A 21,286-nucleotide genomic window follows, 5' to 3' on the forward strand; every position below is an offset into this window, starting at 1 on the left:
GGAGGTTACAGGAGTTATAGAGTGGATAGAAGTGTAGTTAGAGGTTATATCTGAGTGAGGAAGACAAGGGGATATAGGTAAGGAAGGAGGAGGTTACAGGAGTTACAGAGTGGATAGAAGTGTAGTTAGAGGTTATATCTGAGTGAGGAAGACAAGGGGATATAGGTAAGGGAGGAGGTTACAGGAGTTATAGGGTGGATAGAAGTGTAGTTAGAGGTTCTATCTGAGTGAGGCAGACAAGGGGATATAGGTAAGGGAGGAGGAGTTTATAGGAGTTATAGAGTGTATAGAAGTGTAGTTAAAGGTTATATGTGAGTGAGGAAAACAAGGGGATATAGGCAAAGGAGGAGGAGGTTACAGGAGTTATAGAGTGGATAGAAGTGTAGTTAGAGGTTATATCTGAGTGAGGAAGACAAGGGGATATAGGTAAGGAGAAGGAGGTTACAGGAGTTATAGAGTGGATAGAACTGTAGTTAGAGGTTATATCTGAGTGAGGAAGACAAGGGGATATAGGTAAGGGAGGAGGAGGTTACAGGAGTTATAGAGTGGATAGAAGTGTAGTTAGAAGTTATATCTGAGTGAAGAAGACAAGGGGATATAGGTAAGAGAGAAAGAGGGTACAGGAGTTATAGAGTGAATAGAAGTGTGGTTAGAGGTTATATCTGACTGAGGAGACAAGGGGATATAGGTAGGGAGGAGGAGGTTACAGGAGTTATAGAGTGGATAGAAGTGTAGTTAGAGATTATATCTTAGTGAAGAATACAAGGGGATATAGGTAAGGGAGGAGGAGGTTACAGGAGTTATAGAGTGGATAGAAGTATAGTTAGAGATTATATCTGTGTGAGGAAGACAAGGGGATATAGGTAAGGGAGGAGGTTACAGGAGTTATAGAGTGGATAGAAGTGTAGTTAGAGGTTATATCTGAGTGAGGAAGACAAGGGGATATAGGTAAGGGAGGAGGAGGTTACAGGAGTTATAGAGTGGATAGAAGTGTAGTTAGAGGTTATATCTCAGTGAGGAAGGAGATACAGGTAAGGGAGGAGGAGGTTACAGGAGTTACAGAGTGGATAGAAGTGTAGTTAGAGGTTATATCTGAGTGAGGAAGACAAGGGGATATAGGTAAGGGAGGAGGAGGTTACAGGAGTTATAGAGTGGATAGAAGTGTAGTTAGAGGTTATATCTGAGTGAGGAAGACAAGTGATATAGGTAAGGGAGAAGGAGGTTACAGGAGTTATAGAGTGGATAGAAGTGTAGTTAGAGGTTATATCTGAGTGAGGAAGACAAGGGGATATAGGTAAGGGAGGAGGAGGTTACAGGAGTTATAGAGTGGATAGAAGTGTAGTTAGAGGTTATATCTGAGTGAGGAAGACAAGGGGATATAGGTAAGGGAGGAGGAGGTTACAGGAGTTATAGAGTGGATAGAAGTGTAGTTAGAGGTTATATCTGAGTGAGACAAGGGGATATAGGTAAGGGAGGAGGTTACAGGAGTTACAGAGTGGATAGAAGTGTAGTTAGAGGTTATATCTGAGTGAGGAAGACAAGGGGATACAGGTAAGGGAGGAGGAGGTTACAGGAGTTATAGAGTGGATAGAAGTGTAGTTAGAGGTTATATCTGAGTGAGGAAGACAAGGGGATATAGGTAAGGGAGGAGGAGGTTACAGGAGTTACAGAGTGGATAGAAGTGTAGTTAGAGGTTATATCTGAGTGAGGAAGACAAGGGATATAGGTAAGGGAGGAGGTTACAGGAGTTATAGAGTGGATAGAAGTGTAGTTAGAGGTTATATCTGAGTGAGGAAGACAAGGGGATATAGGTAAGGGAGGAGGTTACAGGAGTTATAGAGTGGATAGAAGTGTAGTTAGAGGTTATATCTGAGTGAGGAAGACAAGGGGATATAGGTAAAGGAGGAGGAGGTTACAGGAGTTACAGAGTGGATAGAAGTGTAGTTAGAGGTTATATCTGAGTGAGGAAGACAAGGGGATATAGGTAAGGGAGGAGGAGGTTACAGGAGTTATAGAGTGGATAGAAGTGTAGTTAGAGGTTATATCTGAGTGAGGAAGACAAGGGGATACAGGTAAAGGAGGAGGAGGTTACAGGACTTATAGAGTGGATAGAAGTGTAGTTAGAGGTTATATCTGAGTGAGGAAGACAAGGGGATATAGGTAAGGGAGGAGGAGGTTACAGGAGTTATAGAGTGGATAGAAGTGTAGTTAGAGGTTATATCTGAGTGAGGAAGACAAGGGGATATAGGTAAGGGAGGAGGAGGTTACAGGAGTTATAGAGTGGATAGAAGTGTAGTTAGAGGTTATATCTGAGTGAGGAAGACAAGGGATATAGGTAAGGGAGGAGGAGGTTACAGGAGGTATAGAGTGGATAGAAGTGTAGTTAGAGGTTATATCTGAGTGAGGAAGACAAGGGGATATAGGTAAGGGAGGAGGAGCTTACAGGAGTTACAGAGTGGATAGAAGTGTAGTTAGAGGTTATATCTGAGTGAGGAAGACAAAGGGATACAGGTAAGGGAGGAGGAGGTTACAGGACTTGTAGAGTGGATAGAAGTGTCGTTAGAGGTTATATCTGAGTGAGAAAGACAAGGGGATATAGGTAAGGGAGAATGTTACAGGAGTTATAGTGTGGATAGAAGTGTAGTTAGAGGTTATATCTGAGTGAGGAAAACAAGGGGATATAGGTAAGGGAGGAGGAGGTTACAGGAGTTATAGAGTGGATAGAAGTGTAGTTAGAGGTTATATCTGAGTGAGGAAGACAAGGGGATATAGGTAAGGGAGGAGGTTACAGGAGTTACAGAGTGGATAGAAGTGTAGTTAGAGGTTATATCTGAGTGAGGAAGACAAGAGGATATAGGTAAGGGAGGAGGAGGTTACAGGAGTTATATAGTGGATAGAAGTGTAGTTACAGGTTATATCTGAGTGAGGAAGACAAGGGGCTACAGGTAAAGGAGGAGGAGGTTAAAGGAGTTACAGAGGGATAGAAGTGTAGTTAGAGGTTATATCTGAGTGATGGAGACAAGGGGCTACAGGTAAAGGAGGAAGAGGTTATAGGAGTTACAGAGTGGATAGAAGTGTAGTTAAAGGTTATATCTGAGTGAGGAAGACAAGGGGATATAGGTAAGGGAGGAGGAGGTAACAGGAGTTATAGAGTTAACAGAAGTGTAGTTAGAGGCTATATCTGAGTGAGTAAGACAAGGAGGTACAGGTAAGGGAGAAAGAGGTTACAGGAGTTAAATAGTGGATAGAAGTGTAGTTAGAGGTTATATCTGAGTGAGGAAGACAAGGGGGTACAGGTAAGGGAGAATGTTACCGGAGTTATAGTGTGGATAGAAGTGTAGTTAGAGGTTATATATGAGTGAGGAAGACAAGGGGATATAGGTAAGGGAGGAGGTTACAGGAGTTATAGAGTGGATAGAAGTGTAGTTAGAGGTTATATCTGAGTGAGGAAGACAAAGGGATACAGGTAAGGGAGGAGGAGGTTACAGGACTTGTAGAGTGGATAGAAGTGTCGTTAGAGGTTATATCTGAGTGAGAAAGACAAGGGGATATAGGTAAAGGAGGAGGAGGTTACAGGAGTTATAGAGTGGATAGAAGTGTAGTTAGAGGTTATATCTGAGTGAGGAAGACAAGGGGATATAGGTAAGGGAGGAGGAGGTTACAGGAGTTATAGAGTGGATAGAAGTGTAGTTAGAGGTTATATCTGAGTGAGGAAGACAAGGGATACAGGTAAGGGAGGAGGAGGTTACAGGACTTAGGAGTGGATAGAATTGTAGTTAGAGGTTTTATCTGAGTGAGGAGACAAGGGAATATAGGTAAGGGAGGAGGTTACAGGAGTTATAGAGTGGATAGAAGTGTAGTTAGAGGTTATATCTGAGTGAGGAAGACAAGGGGATATAGGTAAGGGAGGAGGAGGTTACAGGAGTTATAGAGTGGATAGAAGTGTAGTTAGAGGTTATATCTGAGTGAGGAAGACAAGGGGATATAGGTAAGGGAGGAGAAGGTTACAGGAGTTATAGAGTGGATAGAAGTGTAGTTAGAGGTTATATCTGAGTGAGGAAGACAAGGGGATATAGGTAAGGGAGGAGGAGGTTACAGGAGTTATAGAGTGGATAGAAGTGCAGTTAGAGGTTATATCTGTTTGAGGAAGACAAGGGGATATAGGTAAGGGAGAAAGAGGTTACAGGAGTTACAGAGTGGATAGAAGTGTAGTTACAGGTTATATCTGTGTGAGGAAGACAAGGGGATATACGTAAGGGATAAAGAGGTTACAGGAGTTATATAGTGGACAGAAGTGTAGTTACAGGTTATATCTGAGTGAGGAAGACAAGGGTATACAGGTAAGGGAGGAGGAGGTTACAGGAGGTATACAGTGGATAGAAGTGTACTTAGTGGTTATACCTGAGTGAGGAAGACAAGGGGATATAGGTAAGGGAGGAGGAGGTTACAGGAGTTATAGAGTGGATAGAAGTGTAGTTAGAGGTTATATCTGAGTGAGGAAGACAAGCGATACAGGTAAGTGAGGTGATTACAGGAGTTATAGAGTGGATAGAAGTGAAGTTAGAAGTTATACCAGAGTGAGGACAAGGTGATATAGTTAAGGGAGGAGGTTACAGGAGTTATAGAGTGGATAGAAGTGTAGTTAGAGGTTATATCTGAGTGAGGAAGACAAGGGATATAGGTAAGGGAGGAGGAGGTTACAGGAGTTATAGAGTGGATAGAAGTGTAGTTAGAGGTTATATCTGAGTGAGCAAGACAAGGGGATATAGGTAAGGGATAAAGAGGTTACAGGAGTTATAGAGTGGATAGAAGTGTAGTTAGAGGTTATATCTGAGTGAGGAAGACAAGGGGATATAGGTAAGGGAGGAGGAGGTTACAGGAGGTATAGAGTGGATAAAAGTGTTGTTAGAGGTTATATCTGAGTGAGGAAGACAAGGGGCTACAGGTAAAGGAGGAGGAGGAGGTTAAAGGAGTTACAGTGTGGATAGAAGTGTAGTTAAAGGTTATATCTGAGTGAGGAAGACAAGGGGATATAGGTAAGGGAGGAGGTTACAGGAGTTACAGAGTGGATAGAAGTGTAGTTAAAGGTTATATCTGAGTGAGGAAGACAAGGGGATATAGGTAAGGGAGGAGGAGGTTACAGGAGTTATAGAGTGGATAGAAGTGTAGTTAAAGGTTATATCTGAGTGAGGAAAACAAGGGGATATAGGTAAGGGAGGAGGAGGTTATAGGAGTTATAGAGTCGATAGAATTGTAGTTAGAGGTTATATCTGAGTGAGGAAGGGGATATAGGTAAGGAAGGAGGAGGTTACAGGAGTTATAGAGTGGATAGAAGTGTAGTTAGAGGTTATATCTGAGTGAGGAAGACAAGGGGGTACAGGTAAGGGAGGAAACGGTAACAGGATTTATAGGGTGGATAGAAGTATAGTTAGAGGTTATATCTGAGAGAGGGAGACAAGGGCGTACAGGTAAGGGAGGAGGGAAAATGAGTTATAGAGTGGATAGAAGTGTAGATAGAGGTTATATCTGAGTGAGGAAGACAAGGGGATATAGGTAAGGGAGGAGGAGGTTACAGGAGTTATATTGTGGATAGAAGTGTAGTTAGAGGTTATATCTGCTTGAGGAAGACAAGGGGATATAGGTAAGGCAGAAAGAGGTTACAAGAATTACAGAGTGGATAGAAGTGTAGTTACAGGTTATATCTGTGTGAGTAAGACAAGGGGATATAGGTAAGGGATAAAGAGGTTACAGGAGTTATATAGTGGATATGTGTAGTTACAGGTTATATCTGTGTGAGGAAGACAAGGGGATATAGGTAAGGGAGGAGCAGGTTACAGGAGGTATAGAGTGGATAAAAGTGTAGTTAGAGGTTATATCTGAGTGAGGAAGACAAGGGGCTACAGGTAAAGGAGGAGGAGGTCAAAGGAGTTACAGAAGGATAAAAGTGTAGTTAGAGGTTATATCTGAGTGAGGAAGACAAGGGGATATGGGTAAGGGTGGAGGAGGTTATAGGAGTTACAGAGTGGATAGAAGTGTAGTTAAATGATATATCTGAGTGAGAAAGGCAAGGAGATACAGGTAAGGGTGGAGGAGGTTACAGGACTTGTAGAGTGGATAGAAGTGTCGTTAGAGGTTATATCTGAGTGAGAAAGACAAGGGGATATAGGTAAGGGAGAATGTTACAGGAGTTATAGTGTGGATAGAAGTGTAGTTAGAGGTTATATCTGAGTGAGGAAAACAAGGGGATATAGGTAAGGGAGGAGGAGGTTACAGGAGTTATAGAGTGGATAGAAGTGTAGTTAGACGTTATATCTGAGTGAGGAAGACAAGGAGCTAGAGGTAAAGGAGGAGGAGGTTAAAGGAGTTACAGAGGGATAGAAGTGTAGTTAGAGGTTATATCTGCATGAGGAAGACAAGAGGATATTGGTGAGGACGAAGGAGGTGTAGTTGGGGGTTATATCTGAGTGAGGAAGACAAGGGGATATAGGTAAGGGAGAAAGAGGTTACAGGAGTTATATAGTGGACAGAAGTGTAGTTACAGGTTATATCTGAGTGAGGAAGACAAGGGGTTACAGGTAAAGGAGGAGGAGGTTACAGGACTTAAGGAGTCGATAGAATTGTAGTGAGAGGTTATATCTGAGTGAGTAAGGGGATATAGGTAAGGGAGGAGGAGGTTACAGGAGTTATAGAGTGGATAGAAGTGTAGTTAGAGGTTATATCTGAGTGAGGAAAACAAGGGGATATAGGTAAGGGAGGAGGAGGTTACAGGAGTTATAGAGTGGATAAAGTGTAGTTAGAGGTTATATATGAGTGAGGAAGACAAGGGGATATAGGTAAGGGATAAAGAGGTTAAAGGAGTTATAGAGTAGACAGAAGTGTAGTTACAGGTTATATCTGAGTGAGCAAGAGAAGGGGATATAGGTGAGGGAGGAGGAGGTTACAGGAGATATAGAATGGATAAAAGTAGTTAGAGGTTATATCTGATTGATGGAGACAAGGGGCAACAGGTAAAGGAGGAGGAGGTTATAGGAGTTACAGAGTGGATAGAAGTGTAGTTAGAGGTTATATCTGCATGAGTAAGACAAGGGGATATTGGTGAGGACGAAGGAGGTGTAGTTGGGGGTTATATCTGAGTGGGAGTTATATCTGAGTGAGGAAGACAGGGGATATAGTAAGGGAGGAGGAGGTTACAGGAGTTACAGAGTGGATAGAAGTATAGTTAAAGGTTATATCTGAGTGTGGAAGACAAGGGGATATAGGTAAGGGAGGAGGAGGTTACAGGGGTTACAGAGTGGATAGAAGTGTAGTTAGAGGTTATATCTGAGTGTGGAAGACTGGGGGGTACAAGTGAGGGAGAAAGAGTTTACAGGAGTTATAGAGTGGAAGATGTGTAGTTAGAGATTATATCTGTGTGAGGAAGATAAGGGGGTACAGGTAAGGGAGGAGGATGTTACAAGAGTTATAGAGTGGATAGAAGTGTAGTTAGAGGTTATATCTGAGTGAGGACGACAAAGGGATACAGGTAAGGGAGGAGAAGGTTAAAGGAGTTATAGAGTGGATAGAAGTGTAGTTAGATGTTATATCTGAGTGAGGGAGACAAGGGGAACTCTTGGTGATTGAAAGTTTTTTTTTTTGTTGTTTCTGATTTTCTGACGTGATGAGATTTTGGAAGAGTTTATTTGCTACCAGAGTATAAAGGTGGGATGGTGATTACTAAGGCTGTCAGTGAGACAGGCTGTGAGTTGAGAGCGGTTGGGTTAATTGGTGAATATCCAATCTAGGACTGATTTTTTTTTATGTTTTGTCTATCCTAGTGGTGTGTTGGATTAGTTGGGAGAAGCCATATAGAGAAATGTGGTTTGTGGGTGTGTTTGAGTTACAGGAATACTAATCAATATTAAAGTCTCCAAGTGTAATTGCTTCTTTGGAAATGAGCTTATCTGCCCATTGTAGGATATGCTCTAGGGCAAGGATATTATTCCCTGGTGGGATGTAGACACATTCTTTGTTTATTTGCTTTTTAGAATTAAGTAAGAGTTTAGTTAATAGTATTTCTGCATTAGGGACATCTGGGATGCTTATGTCGATAGCTTTGAGGGTTAGATTATTTTTGTATAGTACGGCTACACCTTGGCCTTTTTTTCCTATCTGTCCTTGTCTATGTATGATATAGCCAGGGTGTTTTATCTCACTGTTGTTGATGTCTGATTTAAGCCATGTTTCTGTTAAGACAACTATATCGGGTGAGTAGTGTGAGAGGGTGGCATGGAGTTCACTGGTCTTGCTGAGAAAACTTCTAAGGTTTATATTTAATATTAGGAGATTGGAGTTTTTTCTGGTGAGGTTTATTGGGGGTGATGGTAGATTGATAGGTATTGTTAGGGGGGGGCCAGGGCTAGGATGTATATCTCCACTATGAAGTAATTGTTACTACTCATATAGTAGGGTGAATCTGCTGTAAGAGTAGTACAACCGCACACTGCAGTCGGTTTTCAAATCATTCTAGATTCTCTCCCTCCCATTTCAACACATTGGGCAAAATATGCAAAAATCTTAGAAGGACATGTACAATTGCAAAACTGTACAATCTAAGACCTGAGAGTGGTATTAAAAGCCTCCACGCCTCCTAATATTTTTCAGAAAATAAGGGATAAATCACATAAGTGGCAACATTCTAAAACACAGATAATGGAGTTCTTGCAGAAATAACCCCTTGAAAGCTATTACCACAGCATGCTCCCTAAAGATACCTGGACAAGAATAAAAGCTATTGTGCAGAAAGAGAATGGACTGATTGCTACATATTTGTAATATATGATAAATGTGTTTGAAACCTTCGCTGGATATCCAGAGCCTATGGAAGGTGCATCAGACAGTGGATTGCCATCAGATTTTGTAGAGGATTTGCTACCAGCTATCCAAAACCAGATTAAAAAGCTGTATTTGAATTGCCTCTGCCTAGACATTCAAGAAATTTTAAATCAGGTACAACATGTAGCAGATAATATACTTAGGGAAAAAAGTTACAAAAAAGGTTAGTAGATATTAATTTCCAGCAGTTCAATACTGACAACTGAGGGTGGGGAAGGAGAAGAAGAAATTGTGAGCGGAAGAGGCAAATTCAGACTTTTTCAGCAACCTCAGGCCAGTATCAGAAAAAGAATATTATCACCCTGATTCACCACCATTACCCCAGGGAGCACCACATTTCAATGCCTGTTTTAATTGTGGTCAGGCTAGGAAATGGCTAAATGAGTGTCCACTATTTGGACAACAAGCAAGTTCACCAAATGTTCAAATATCACAACAATTTGAAAGAAATCCTATTGTAAGAAACACTGCTTGACAGCCTCTGGTGAGGTTGCAAACTCATTAGGTCAACATTGAAAACAGGAATACAATTATTTACCTTGGGACCAATTGATCAAGATGGTCCTTTTGTCAAAAAAAAAAAAGACAACGAAGATAGATGGTCCTTTTGTCAGTGTTACAGTGCAAAATACATCTATCCCATTTCTTGTAGATACAGGAGCTACAAACTATGATTACTTTTGCAAATGCCTTCCACTTTCTAAAGATATGAATCAGGGTGTAGGCATGTCCAGAGTTTCTTTGGATTAACCAGAAATTAAACCATTTTCCTATTCAAATTGGTCTGCTGAAAGATCAGCATGCTTTTATTATAGGAAATTCAGCCCTCTAAATTTGCTAGGTAGAAATTTATTCTTCAAAGTTAGATGTACTGTTTATTGCACACCTGATGGTATAGTTTTAGATGTTACTAATGAATTTGCTATTATAACTTCAGAGCAAACTGACGAAAATGCTGGCATGAAGGAACTAAATGTTATCCCTCTGCAGCTATGGACTACCTATGAAAACGAGGTAGGGCTCATAAGAGATGCAGAACCTGTGCATATAACATTAAAACCCTGTGAATGCCAGCCTGCCTGTGGAAGTTCAGTATCCTTTGTCAGTAGAAGCAGAAAAAGGAATTGAACTTGATCTTTCAGATACACTAGACAATCTCGACATACTGAAATGTCGAAATTCAGTCCGTCGAGACCGAATAGTGGAAAGTGCAGTTAACCAAAACTACACTATGCCAAATCCGCAAATGTCGAATCCGCTGCTATTGTGGTGTCACGTTCATGACATGCGGTGCAGTTTGTGGATTTATCTGGGGTTTCAGGTAAGTGTTGTTTGTTTGAGGATACTGGGTAGGGATTTTAGTGTGTGTGAGTGTGTGTGATGGTGTTTGTTGTGTGTTTGTGTGTTTAGTGTGACCTCGGAGTTAGAATATATAAGTAGGGGGTGTGTGGGGGTGCAGCCCCCCTCGTGGGGGGTGCAGGGGGCTTGCCCCCTGCTTATAGGTAGGTTAAGTGTGTTTGTGTGTTATGTTTGTTTAGTTAGGTAGGTGTATGTGTGTGTGTGATTATGTCCTGGTTTGTGTGTGTGTGTGTGTGTGTGTGTGTGTGTGTGTGTGTGTGTGTGTGTGTGTGTGTGTGTGTGTGTGTATGTGTATGTGAATGGTCGCAGTTGTAATGCTCGTGATTGTGGGTTTTCGTGTATGTGGTTTTTCGACTATTCAGTCTCGAAACACTGAAATTCGACATTTCAGTATTTCGAGATTGTATAATGAATCCGTTCTTTCTGCCTTGTTACAACAAGGTATTATTGTCCCAACTCACAATCCTTGTAATACTCCTGCTGTACCAGAGAAGAAACCGGGAAAAAGTACATACAGGTTTGCACAAGAGTTACATGCAGTGAATGCTGTGGTAGTGCTAACATTTACAGTTTGTAATCTAGCAGCGATACTGAGCTCTGTTCCTTCAGATGCCACAACCTTCTCAGTGATACATATTTCATCTTCTTTCTTTTTGATCCCTACACATCCAGAAAATCAATACCTGTTGCATTAAACAGGACAGCAGTGTAGTTGGGCTAGATTACTGCAAGGGTATGTAGAATCTCCCACACTTTTTATCTGGAGAAATGAAGAAACAGATAAGATTACATTTCCGTGTGGGTAAACTTTGATTCAATATGCAGATGATTTGCTTTTACCTTCAAGAAATTCACATGACTGTAAATAAGACACTATTTTTCTTTTGACTCAGCAGAATTCCAATTTAAGGTTAACAGATTTAAATTAGTGTTATGGAAATCACAGGTTCAGTGCTTGTGGCACCTTATTTCAGAAGTTGCTATACAGATTTTGCCTTCACATATAGCTACAATCCAAACTCCACCATTCTTTACTACATTAATATAATTGTAAGCTTTTCTAGGATTAACAGGTTACCCTTGACATTAGATTTCTGTCTATGCAGAAGTAGTAAAACCTCTGTTATAATTATTAAAAAAGGATACCCTTGAACCCTTACACTGGTAGGATTATCATGAATAAGCCTTTGTGCAACTAAAACACTACTTTTAAATTCTGCTGCGCTTGGATTATCAGACTATTCTAAAAGATGTTTTCCTGTTTTGTAGTGAAAGAAATGATGTAGAATTAGGATTACTAACAGAACAAAGAAGTGATGGTTTTAGACCTGTTGCTTACTTCAGTTTGAATCCTAATCCTATAGCTGCAGCCATCCCCATTGCCTTAGGGCAATGGCTGTGATAGTGTGCTTAGTAGACATGTAGGTGGGGCTGACTCTCAGGCACTAAATTTACATGGCAGTCCTGCATTCTGTATAAGTTATGTTATTGAAGACTGAAACACATTTATCTGCAGCATGATTGTCTAAATACGAATTGTCTTTATTTAATAACTCTTCTTTACAGATTTGTCCACAACTTAACCCCGTTTCTTTAATCCCTGCATTGGACGAAGGAGAATCCCATGACTGAGTGGTTGTTACCATTGTGCTTCTCCTAGATTACATCTGAATAATGATCCTTTACAGAATCCAGATCAAATTCTTTTCATGGACTGTTCCCAAGTTTGAAGAGATGACAGTGAAGTTGTAACAGCTTTTTCCTATTGACCAATGACAGAATTGTATTAACTGGGCAACTAAATGGAAATGTCTGCTCAAGTAGCTGACCTTGTAACTATTACTGAAGCCTGTTGGACTGGCAAAGATCAGTCAGTAACAATTTTACAAATTCTTGTTATGCTTATGGACTCAGAAGATCATGATTCTGAAACACTTTGGAAAGAAATAGGGTATTTATCAGCAGCAGGGACAGTTATTAAAATGCTGTTTTTGTCAGTGATGTGATAAATGCTTTATTATTACCAGGGCTGACTGCTGTACTAAAATGTGCTTCACATAACACTTATGATTCCTTTGTGACAAAGGATACCACTTTTGCAGCTAGGGCGTCAAAACAGACTGCATTGTCTTATCCTGTTCAGGCTATATTTCTGCAGCAATTGAATGAAAATAAATTTTCTTTACAGGAGTTATTGTCTTTTCAAGACTAGACAGATGACTCTGAGAGAAGGAGGTGGAGAAGTGATGGCTGCAGTCATACTCCAAACCCTTTGTGGCACCATCCAGACAGTCAACTAGTAGCCCAACAAAATTTCTTAAATAATTTGGTAAAAACCTACCATCTGCCTTTCCATTTGGGCAGAAATGCATTAATAAAATAAATTTCCACTGACTGGTATGCCCTCATCTCTCAGAAGTCGCTCAACATTTTGTAAATACCTGTGTAGTTTATTTAGAAGACGATGTGTTTAAATCAGTATCTGCACTTGTTCAATCAATGAAAAAGTCTTGGTAACCATTCTGTTTTTTGTAATGGGACTTTACTGAACTTAGGAGTGCAGAAATTCAGATATGCACCAGTTGTGGTTGACATTTTCTCTGGATGGGTAGAAGCCCGTCCTTGTGTAAAGAAGGATGCGTATGTGATAGCAAAAACGTTATTTGCTAAGCTAATTCCTAGATTTGGTGTTCCCTGTTGCATACAGTCTGATGAAGGATCTCATTTTACCTGACATGATACAGCAACGTTGTAAGGTTTTGAATGTTAAATTACAATTCCATTGTCCCTACAGACTGCAGGCCTTTGGGTAGTGTAAAGAGACAATCAAACCATAAAAGTAATCTTAGCTAAAGTTTGTGAGGAAACTGCTGTTATATGTCCAGAAGCATTGCCTTTAGTATTATTTAATATTAGAAGTGTAGTTAATACTTATAGAAGAAACAGGCACCATTGCATCTGGAAATGACAGCCAGTGATGTTTTGCCATCTAAACCAATTCCAGAACCAGTTATAAATTGTTTGCCATTCAAACTGATTCCACATCCAACATCCATATCTGAATGCAGGTAAGTTAACCCTTTAACCAGATCAGGAAGTTAAATCCCATGTTTCTGCTACCCCATTCTGCAATGATTCAAACTCCTGAGATTCCCCTTTAACACTGACAACATTACTTCTTCTTCTGCAGCTAGCATCACAGATTCAGCCTGCCTTTTGGATGCCAGTTAAGACATTGCCTTACCCAGATAAGGCTCCTTTTCAAAGTAATTTGCAATTAAATGCTCTGGATTGAAGATTATTTGGTGATTGATTTCATATGGACAATGGACAACCCAACCAACATCCGTTTTTACAGTTTCGTTAAAACCCTGTCCAGCCCCAATGTGCTCATTGTTCTTATGGATCCATCATTACAACAGTTACTGTGATTTCCGTCATCATTTTACTTCACCTGCTTTTGCCACCTGGAACCATCAGTGCATTATCTCCTGTGACCATTGCACACCTGGAACCATCAGTGCATTATCTCCTAGAAACATTGCACACCTGGAACCATCAGTGAATTATCTCCTGTGACCATTGCACACCTGGAACTATCACTGCATTATCTCCTGGGACCATTGCACACCTGGAACCATCAGTGCATTATCTCCTGTGACCATTGCACACCTGGAACCATCAGTGCATTATCTCCTTGGACCATTGCCCACCTGGAACCATCAGTGCATTATCTCCTGTGACCATTGCACACCTGGAACCATCAGTGCTTTATCTCCTGTGACCATTGCACACCTGGAGCCATCAGTGCATTATCTCCTGTGACCATTGCACACCTGGAACCATCAGTGCATTATCTCCTGTGACCATTGCACACCTGGAACCATCAGTGCATTATCTCCTGGGATCATTGCCCACCTCGAACCATCAGTGTGTTATCTCCTGTGACCATTGCACACCTGGAACCATCAGTACTTTATCTCCTGTGACCATTGCACACCTGGAACCATCAGTGCATTATCTCCTGGGATCATTGCCCACCTGGAACCATCAGTGTGTTATCTCCTGTGACCATTGCACACCTGGAACGATCAGCGCTTTATCTCCTGTGACCATTGCACACCTGGAACCATCAGTGCATTATCTCCTGTGACCATTGCACACCTGGAACCATCAGTGCATTATCTCCTGTGACCATTGCACACCTGGAACCATCAGGGCATTATATTCTGGGATAATTGCAACTGGTAGCACTGAAAAATGTCTTCATAGGCATACATGCTTTGCTAGAACCAGAGACAGGCAATTGGTCAGAACTGAATCGAGAACACCTGAATGACAGCTTAGATTTATTATTTTTCTGCTTCCTTGCATACTTATTTACACATCCTCAATATACGCAACTGCTGGGTCTGTGCACTTATTCCTACTGAATATGATGGAGGTACCTTCCATTGATTCTTGTACCAGTGACTGATACATTCCTCCTGCACATGATGGGGGAACATTCCATTGATTCCTATACTAGTGACTGATACATATTCCTCCTGCACATGATGGAGGTACCTTCCATTGATTCCTATTCCAGTGACTTGATACATTCCTACTGCACATGATGAAGGTACCTTCCATTGATGATTCATATACCAGTGACTGATACATATTCATCCTGCACATGATGAGGGAACCTTCCATTGATTCCTATACCAGTGACTGATACATATTCCTCCTGCACATGATGATGGAACCTTACATTGATTCCTATACCAGTGACTGATACATTCCTACTGCACATGATTGGGTCCCTTCCACTGATTCCTATACCAGTGACTGATACATATTCCACCACATATGATGGGGTACCTTCCATTGATTCCTATACCTGTGACTGGTAAATATTCCTCCTGCACATGACAGGGGAACCTTCCATAGATTCCTATACCAGTGACTGATACATTCCTACTGCATATGATGGAGGTACCTTCCACTGATTCCTATACCAGTGACTGGTACATTTTCCTCCTGCACATGATGGGGGAACCTTCCATTGATTCCTATACCAGTGACTGATACATATTCCTACTGCACATGATGGGGTACCTTCCATTGATTCCTATACCAGTGACTGGTAAATATTCCTCCTGCACATGATGGGGGAACCTTCCATTGATTCCTATACCAGTGACTGATACATTCCTACTGCAGATGAAGGAGGTACCTTCCATTGATTCCTATACCAGTGACTGGTACATATTCCTCCTGCACATGATGGAGGTACCTTCCATTGATTCATACACCAGTGACTGATACATACTGCTATGCATATGATGGGGGAACCTTACATTGATTCCTATACCAGTGACTGATACATTCCTACTGCACATGATGGGGTCCCTTCCACTGATTCCTATACCAGTGATTGATACATACTGCTATGCATATGATGGGGGAACCTTCCACTGATTCCTATATCAGTGACTGATACATTCCTACTGCACATGATGGGGTCCTTTCCACTGATTCTTATGCCAGTGACTGATACATTCCTACTGCACATGATAGGGTCCCTTCCACTGATTCCTATACCAGTGACTGATATATGTTGCTACTCACATGATGGGGGAACCTTCCTTTGATTCCTATACCAGTGACTGATACATTTTCCTCCTGCATATGATGAAGGTACCTTCCATTGATTCCTATACCAGTGACTGATACATATTCCTCCTGCACATGATGGGGGAACCTTCCATTGATTCCTATACCAGTGACTGATACATATTCCTCCTGCACATGATGGGGCCCCTTCCATTGATTCCTATACCAGTGACTGATACATGCTGCTACGCACATGATGGGGGAACCTTCCATTGATTGCTATACCAGTCACTGGTACATATTCCTACTGCACATGATGGGGTCCCTTCCATTGATTCCTATACCAGTGACTGATACATGCTGCTACGCTCATGATGGGGGAACCTTCCATTGATTCCTATACCAGTGACTGGTACATATTCCTACTGCACATGATGGGGTCCCTTCCATTGATTCCTATACCAGTGACTGATACATGCTGCTACGCACATGATGGGGGAACCTTCCACTGATTCTTATACCAGTGACTGGTACATATTCCTCCTGCACATGATGGGGGTACCTTCCATTGACTCCTATACCAGTGACTGATACATGCTGCTACGCACATGATGGGGGCACCTTCCATTGATTCCTATACCAGTGACTGGTACATATTCCTCCTGCACATGATGGGGGAACCTTCCATTGATTCCTATACCAGTGACTGATACATATTCCTCCTGCACATGATGGGGGAACCTTACATTGATTCCTATACCAGTGACTGATACATTCCTACTGCACATCATTGGGTCCCTTCCACTGATTCCTATACCAGTGACTGATACATATTCCACCGCATATGATGGGGTACCTTCCATTGATTCCTATACCAGTGACTGGTAAATATTCCTCCTGCACATGACAGGGGAACCTTCCATTGATTCCTATACCAGTGACTGATACATTCCTACTGCAGATGAAGGAGGTACCTTCCATTGATTCCTATACCAGTGACTGGTACATATTCCTCCTGCACATGATGGAGGTACCTTCCATTGATTCATATACCAGTGACTGATACATACTGCTATGCATATGATGGGGGAACCTTACATTGATTCCTATACCAGTGACTGATACATTCCTACTGCACATGATGGGGTCCCTTCCACTGATTCCTATACCAGTGACTCATACATACTGCTATGTATATGATGGGGGAACCTTCCACTGATTCCTATATCAGTGACTGATACATTCCTACTGCACATGATGGGGTCCTTTCCACTGATTCTTATGCCAGTGACTGATACATTCCTACTGCACATGATAGGGTCCCTTCCACTGATTCCTATACCAGTGACTGATATATGTTGCTACTCACATGATGGGGAACCTTCCTTTGATTCCTATACCAGTGACTGATACATTTTCCTCCTGCACATGATGAAGGTACCTTCCATTGATTCCTATACCAGTGACTGATACATATTCCTCCTGCACATGATGGGGGAACCTTACATTGATTCCTATACCAGTGACTGATACATATTCCTCCTGCACATGATGGGGTCCCTTCCATTGATTCCTATACCAGTGACTGATACATGCTGCTACGCACATGATGGGGGAACCTTCCATTGATTGCTATACCAGTGACTGGTACATATTCCTACTGCACATGATGGGGTCCCTTCCATTGATTCCTATACCAGTGACTGATACATGCTGCTACGCTCATGATGGGGGAACCTTCCATTGATTCCTATACCAGTGACTGGTACATATTCCTACTGCACATGATGGGGTCCCTTCCACTGATTCCTATACCAGTGACTGATACATGCTGCTATGAACATGATGGGGGAACCTTCCACTGATTCCTATACCAGTGACTGGTACATATTCCTCCTGCACATGATGGGGGTACCTTCCATTGACTCCTGTAACAGTGACTGGTACATATTCCTACTGCACATGATGGAGGTACCTTCCATTGATTCTTGTACTGTGACTGATACATATTCCTCCTGCACATGATGGGGGAACCTTCCATTGATTGCTATACCAGTGACTGGTACATATTCCTACTGCACATTAATGGAGGTACCTTCCATTGATTCTTGTACTGTGACTGGTATATATTCCTCCTGCACATGATGGGGTACCTTCCATTGAATCCTATATCAGTGACTGATGCATACTGCTATGCACATGATGGGGGTATGTTCTGTTGATTCCTATACCAGTGACTGATTCATAATCCTACTGCACATGATGGGGGTACCTTCCATTGATTAATATACCAGTGACTGATACATGCTGCTACGCATATGATGGGGATATATTCTTTTAATTCCTATATCAGTGACTGATACATATTCCTGCTACACATGATGGGGGTACCTTCCATTGATTCCTGTACTAGTAACTGATACATATTTCTATTGACCATGATGGGCTACCTTCCATTAATTCCTATACATAAATGTAACTGGCAAGTGCTGCTGGTAGATGAGACAATTAGAGGTATTGTTGGACCAAATCCTTCTTTTGCCTTTAAGAATGGTCGGTCATTAAAGCTAAGATTATGTTATGGGAGAAGGCCGAAGGTAGTTAAGTTGTCAGACAAGATAGGTACATTCCCCTCTCATAATTGTAAATCCTGCCCTTTTATTTCAAAAAATATTTTTTTTATTCATCCAACTACAGGGATAAAATAAAAGACTGATTTTTATGCAGATTGCCTTACAGCAAATCTAGTTTACTTGGCTATGTGTAAAAAATGCCCTTGTTTTTATGTAGGGATGACAAGTACAAAATTAAAAGATAGGATTTTGGGAACATGTAGGAGACATCAGGAGGGATGTCCAGACAAATGTATTAAATAAGCATAGTAAATATATGGAAGAGCACACTTTTGAATTTATGATATTTAGTGTTTTACATGAAAATATCAGGGGAGGTAGCCTGTTAAATAAAATAGAATGTTAAGAACTAAAATGGATTTTGAAATTACAGGCAGACAAAAACTTTGGATTGAATGACAGTGTCCCCTTAAAACCTTACTTAAAAAGCAGAGGATTGTTGCATCAATTGGTTTTTTAAAAGTTTTTAAAAAGTTGATTGGTTAATTGGTTCCGTTTGTATATTTAAGTAATGTATTTTTTTAGTATGAACTATGGTCTGGCGAAGTGTTAAACAAAAGTGCTTACCAGTTCTCATTAAAGAGTTTCTTACAGCTTTGGTGGTCATTGTCTTTATCCAGTTCTGTAGCTATGTTGATGGGAGAAGGCTGACTCATTTTTTTGTGGAAGTGCCTATTCTCTGGAATATTTGGTGATTTGTGTGCTTCCAACTATAGCTGATGGGTTTAGTATGGATTTGGAGTTGAATCCCAACCCCATTACACAAGTGAGTAAAGAACATCAACAGAAGGTACTAACTATGGACATTAACCCATTCATTTCCTTGAATCTTTCACAAACACCTATGTTATTAGAGGCCTCAACCACTGATATGCCAACATTTATTACTAGACTCAATGGACTAGAAAATAAAATGTTTAAGCTTAAGAGACTTCAATGGCAGAGGTTCCATCTGGAAGCCTGCCTGCACCACAAGTTAATTCTGAGTGGCTTACGCATTTTCTGCATGCCCACCTATGAGCTTCTGAAATGCTGGCAATCACTTAACTTGGAACTGAGTTTCAACTATATACATTTCCTGTTGGACTTTTTAAGCCTCTAGAGTCAGAGTTGTTGAGAAAGGTGGAAAGTGAACTCAATGACATTAGGCATGCCTTCAGGCAGGAACCCTGTGTCACAGAAGTTAATTGGATATTAAATAATGTTTCAGAGTTTGGACAGAAAATGCAACAGCAAAAGAAACGTAAGCTAATCAGAGACTACAATGATTTTTGTATGGGAAATGTGTTTGGCCAAAGGTTAGTGTCGTTAGCAGTATTACTAAGAGCAATGAAAGGCTAATTGAACCGAAGGCAGTTGCACAAGCAAGGAAATCTGTCTCAGACATCCAGGAGAATGTGAAAAAATCTATTCAACTGCTGTCGCTAATGTTTTAGTTGACAATGTGATTAGTGACAGTCCTCCATTGGAGGGTAACAGCAAGGGCACTAATGATGTGAGGCCTAAACAATTGGAGTTGAAGGCTCCTTTAAATTAAAAAATGACAAAAAACGGCATACCTCCAGTTCTCACAGCCCCGCTGAAGTGGCAGAGGAAGCAGCAGAGATCAGCCAGTCGAGGGAGGCCTAAGAGATGAGCGTCAGAAAGCAACAAATGGACTATGTCGCAAGGCAGGAAGAAAGGGAAGCAGTGACCTCTCTTATTTATAATATTTCATCATTTGAGCTAACTGAACAGCAACTGAACCTTTTAGAGAAAGGTTTATCTTTAATACCTTCGAACAAGTTTCTGTATAGTGATGTACTCATGGACTTACACTATTTTGTAAGAAATGTGATGTTTACAATTTTATTTGATGGTTGCACATTTATGGTGAGTAAATATAAGAAGCCTAGCTTAATGAACCCTGTGTTACATCCTTTGTTGATAGCGTTTTTTAATTTATGTGAAAATAATCTCACAGCCCTAACCTTTGGTAATATGCAGAAAAGTAAATGCTTTTATAATTTATCTTTTAGAAAACACTTAGCACCACAACAGTTGAGTTAGCATGAACAAATTTGTATATGCCCTGCTGATAAAGATGGTTCTGTTATTGTGATGGATGAAACTTTTTATGCTGAGACTATGTTGAAACATTTATCTAATATTAATGTCTACACCAAAGCTGATTTGTGTGCTGTGAATAGAATTATGAATAGTTTTAAGAGTGAGTTATACGAGCTACTAATTACAGGTAGGCTGTGTTCTGAGCTATATTTTTACTAACTGTGGAGGATCCGATTATTCCGATAATTCATAAACATAGCACACAAGCTCCTATGAGACCGATAGTGGCTGGACAGGGCTGGATAACTGAGCCCGTTTCTATATATGTGGAAGATAGGTTAAAGAAGGTTTTGAATAGAGCCTCTGCAGTATTAAAAGATACAGAGGATTTTTTAGTCAGCCTATAAAAATTTGTAGAAAGTTTTCCAAGAAAGGCAGATCTTTGGTTAGTGATATTAGATGTACAGACACTATTTATGGTAATCCCAAATGAATATGGCTATCAAGCCATTAGGCATTTTTAACATTGGAAACTGGATATGACAGAAGACAAATTGATTTCATTATTTCACTGTTGAATATGGTATTAGAGAATAATGTTTGTATGTTTCAGGACTGCTATTTCCTTCAAAAGTTAGGCATAGCTATGGGCACAGCTTGTGCCAATAGCTACACCAACTTGATGGTGGCTTTTTGGGAAGACACTCATGTATATATGAACCAGATATTTGGTAAGACTGTCTTCTAGAAAAGATTTGTAGATGACGTGTTTTTGT

The sequence above is a fragment of the Protopterus annectens genome, chromosome 3.part1 (genome assembly GCF_019279795.1).
Source record: "Protopterus annectens isolate FY-2018-M chromosome 3.part1, PAN1.0, whole genome shotgun sequence".
NCBI classification, from domain to species: Eukaryota; Metazoa; Chordata; order Ceratodontiformes; family Protopteridae; genus Protopterus; species Protopterus annectens.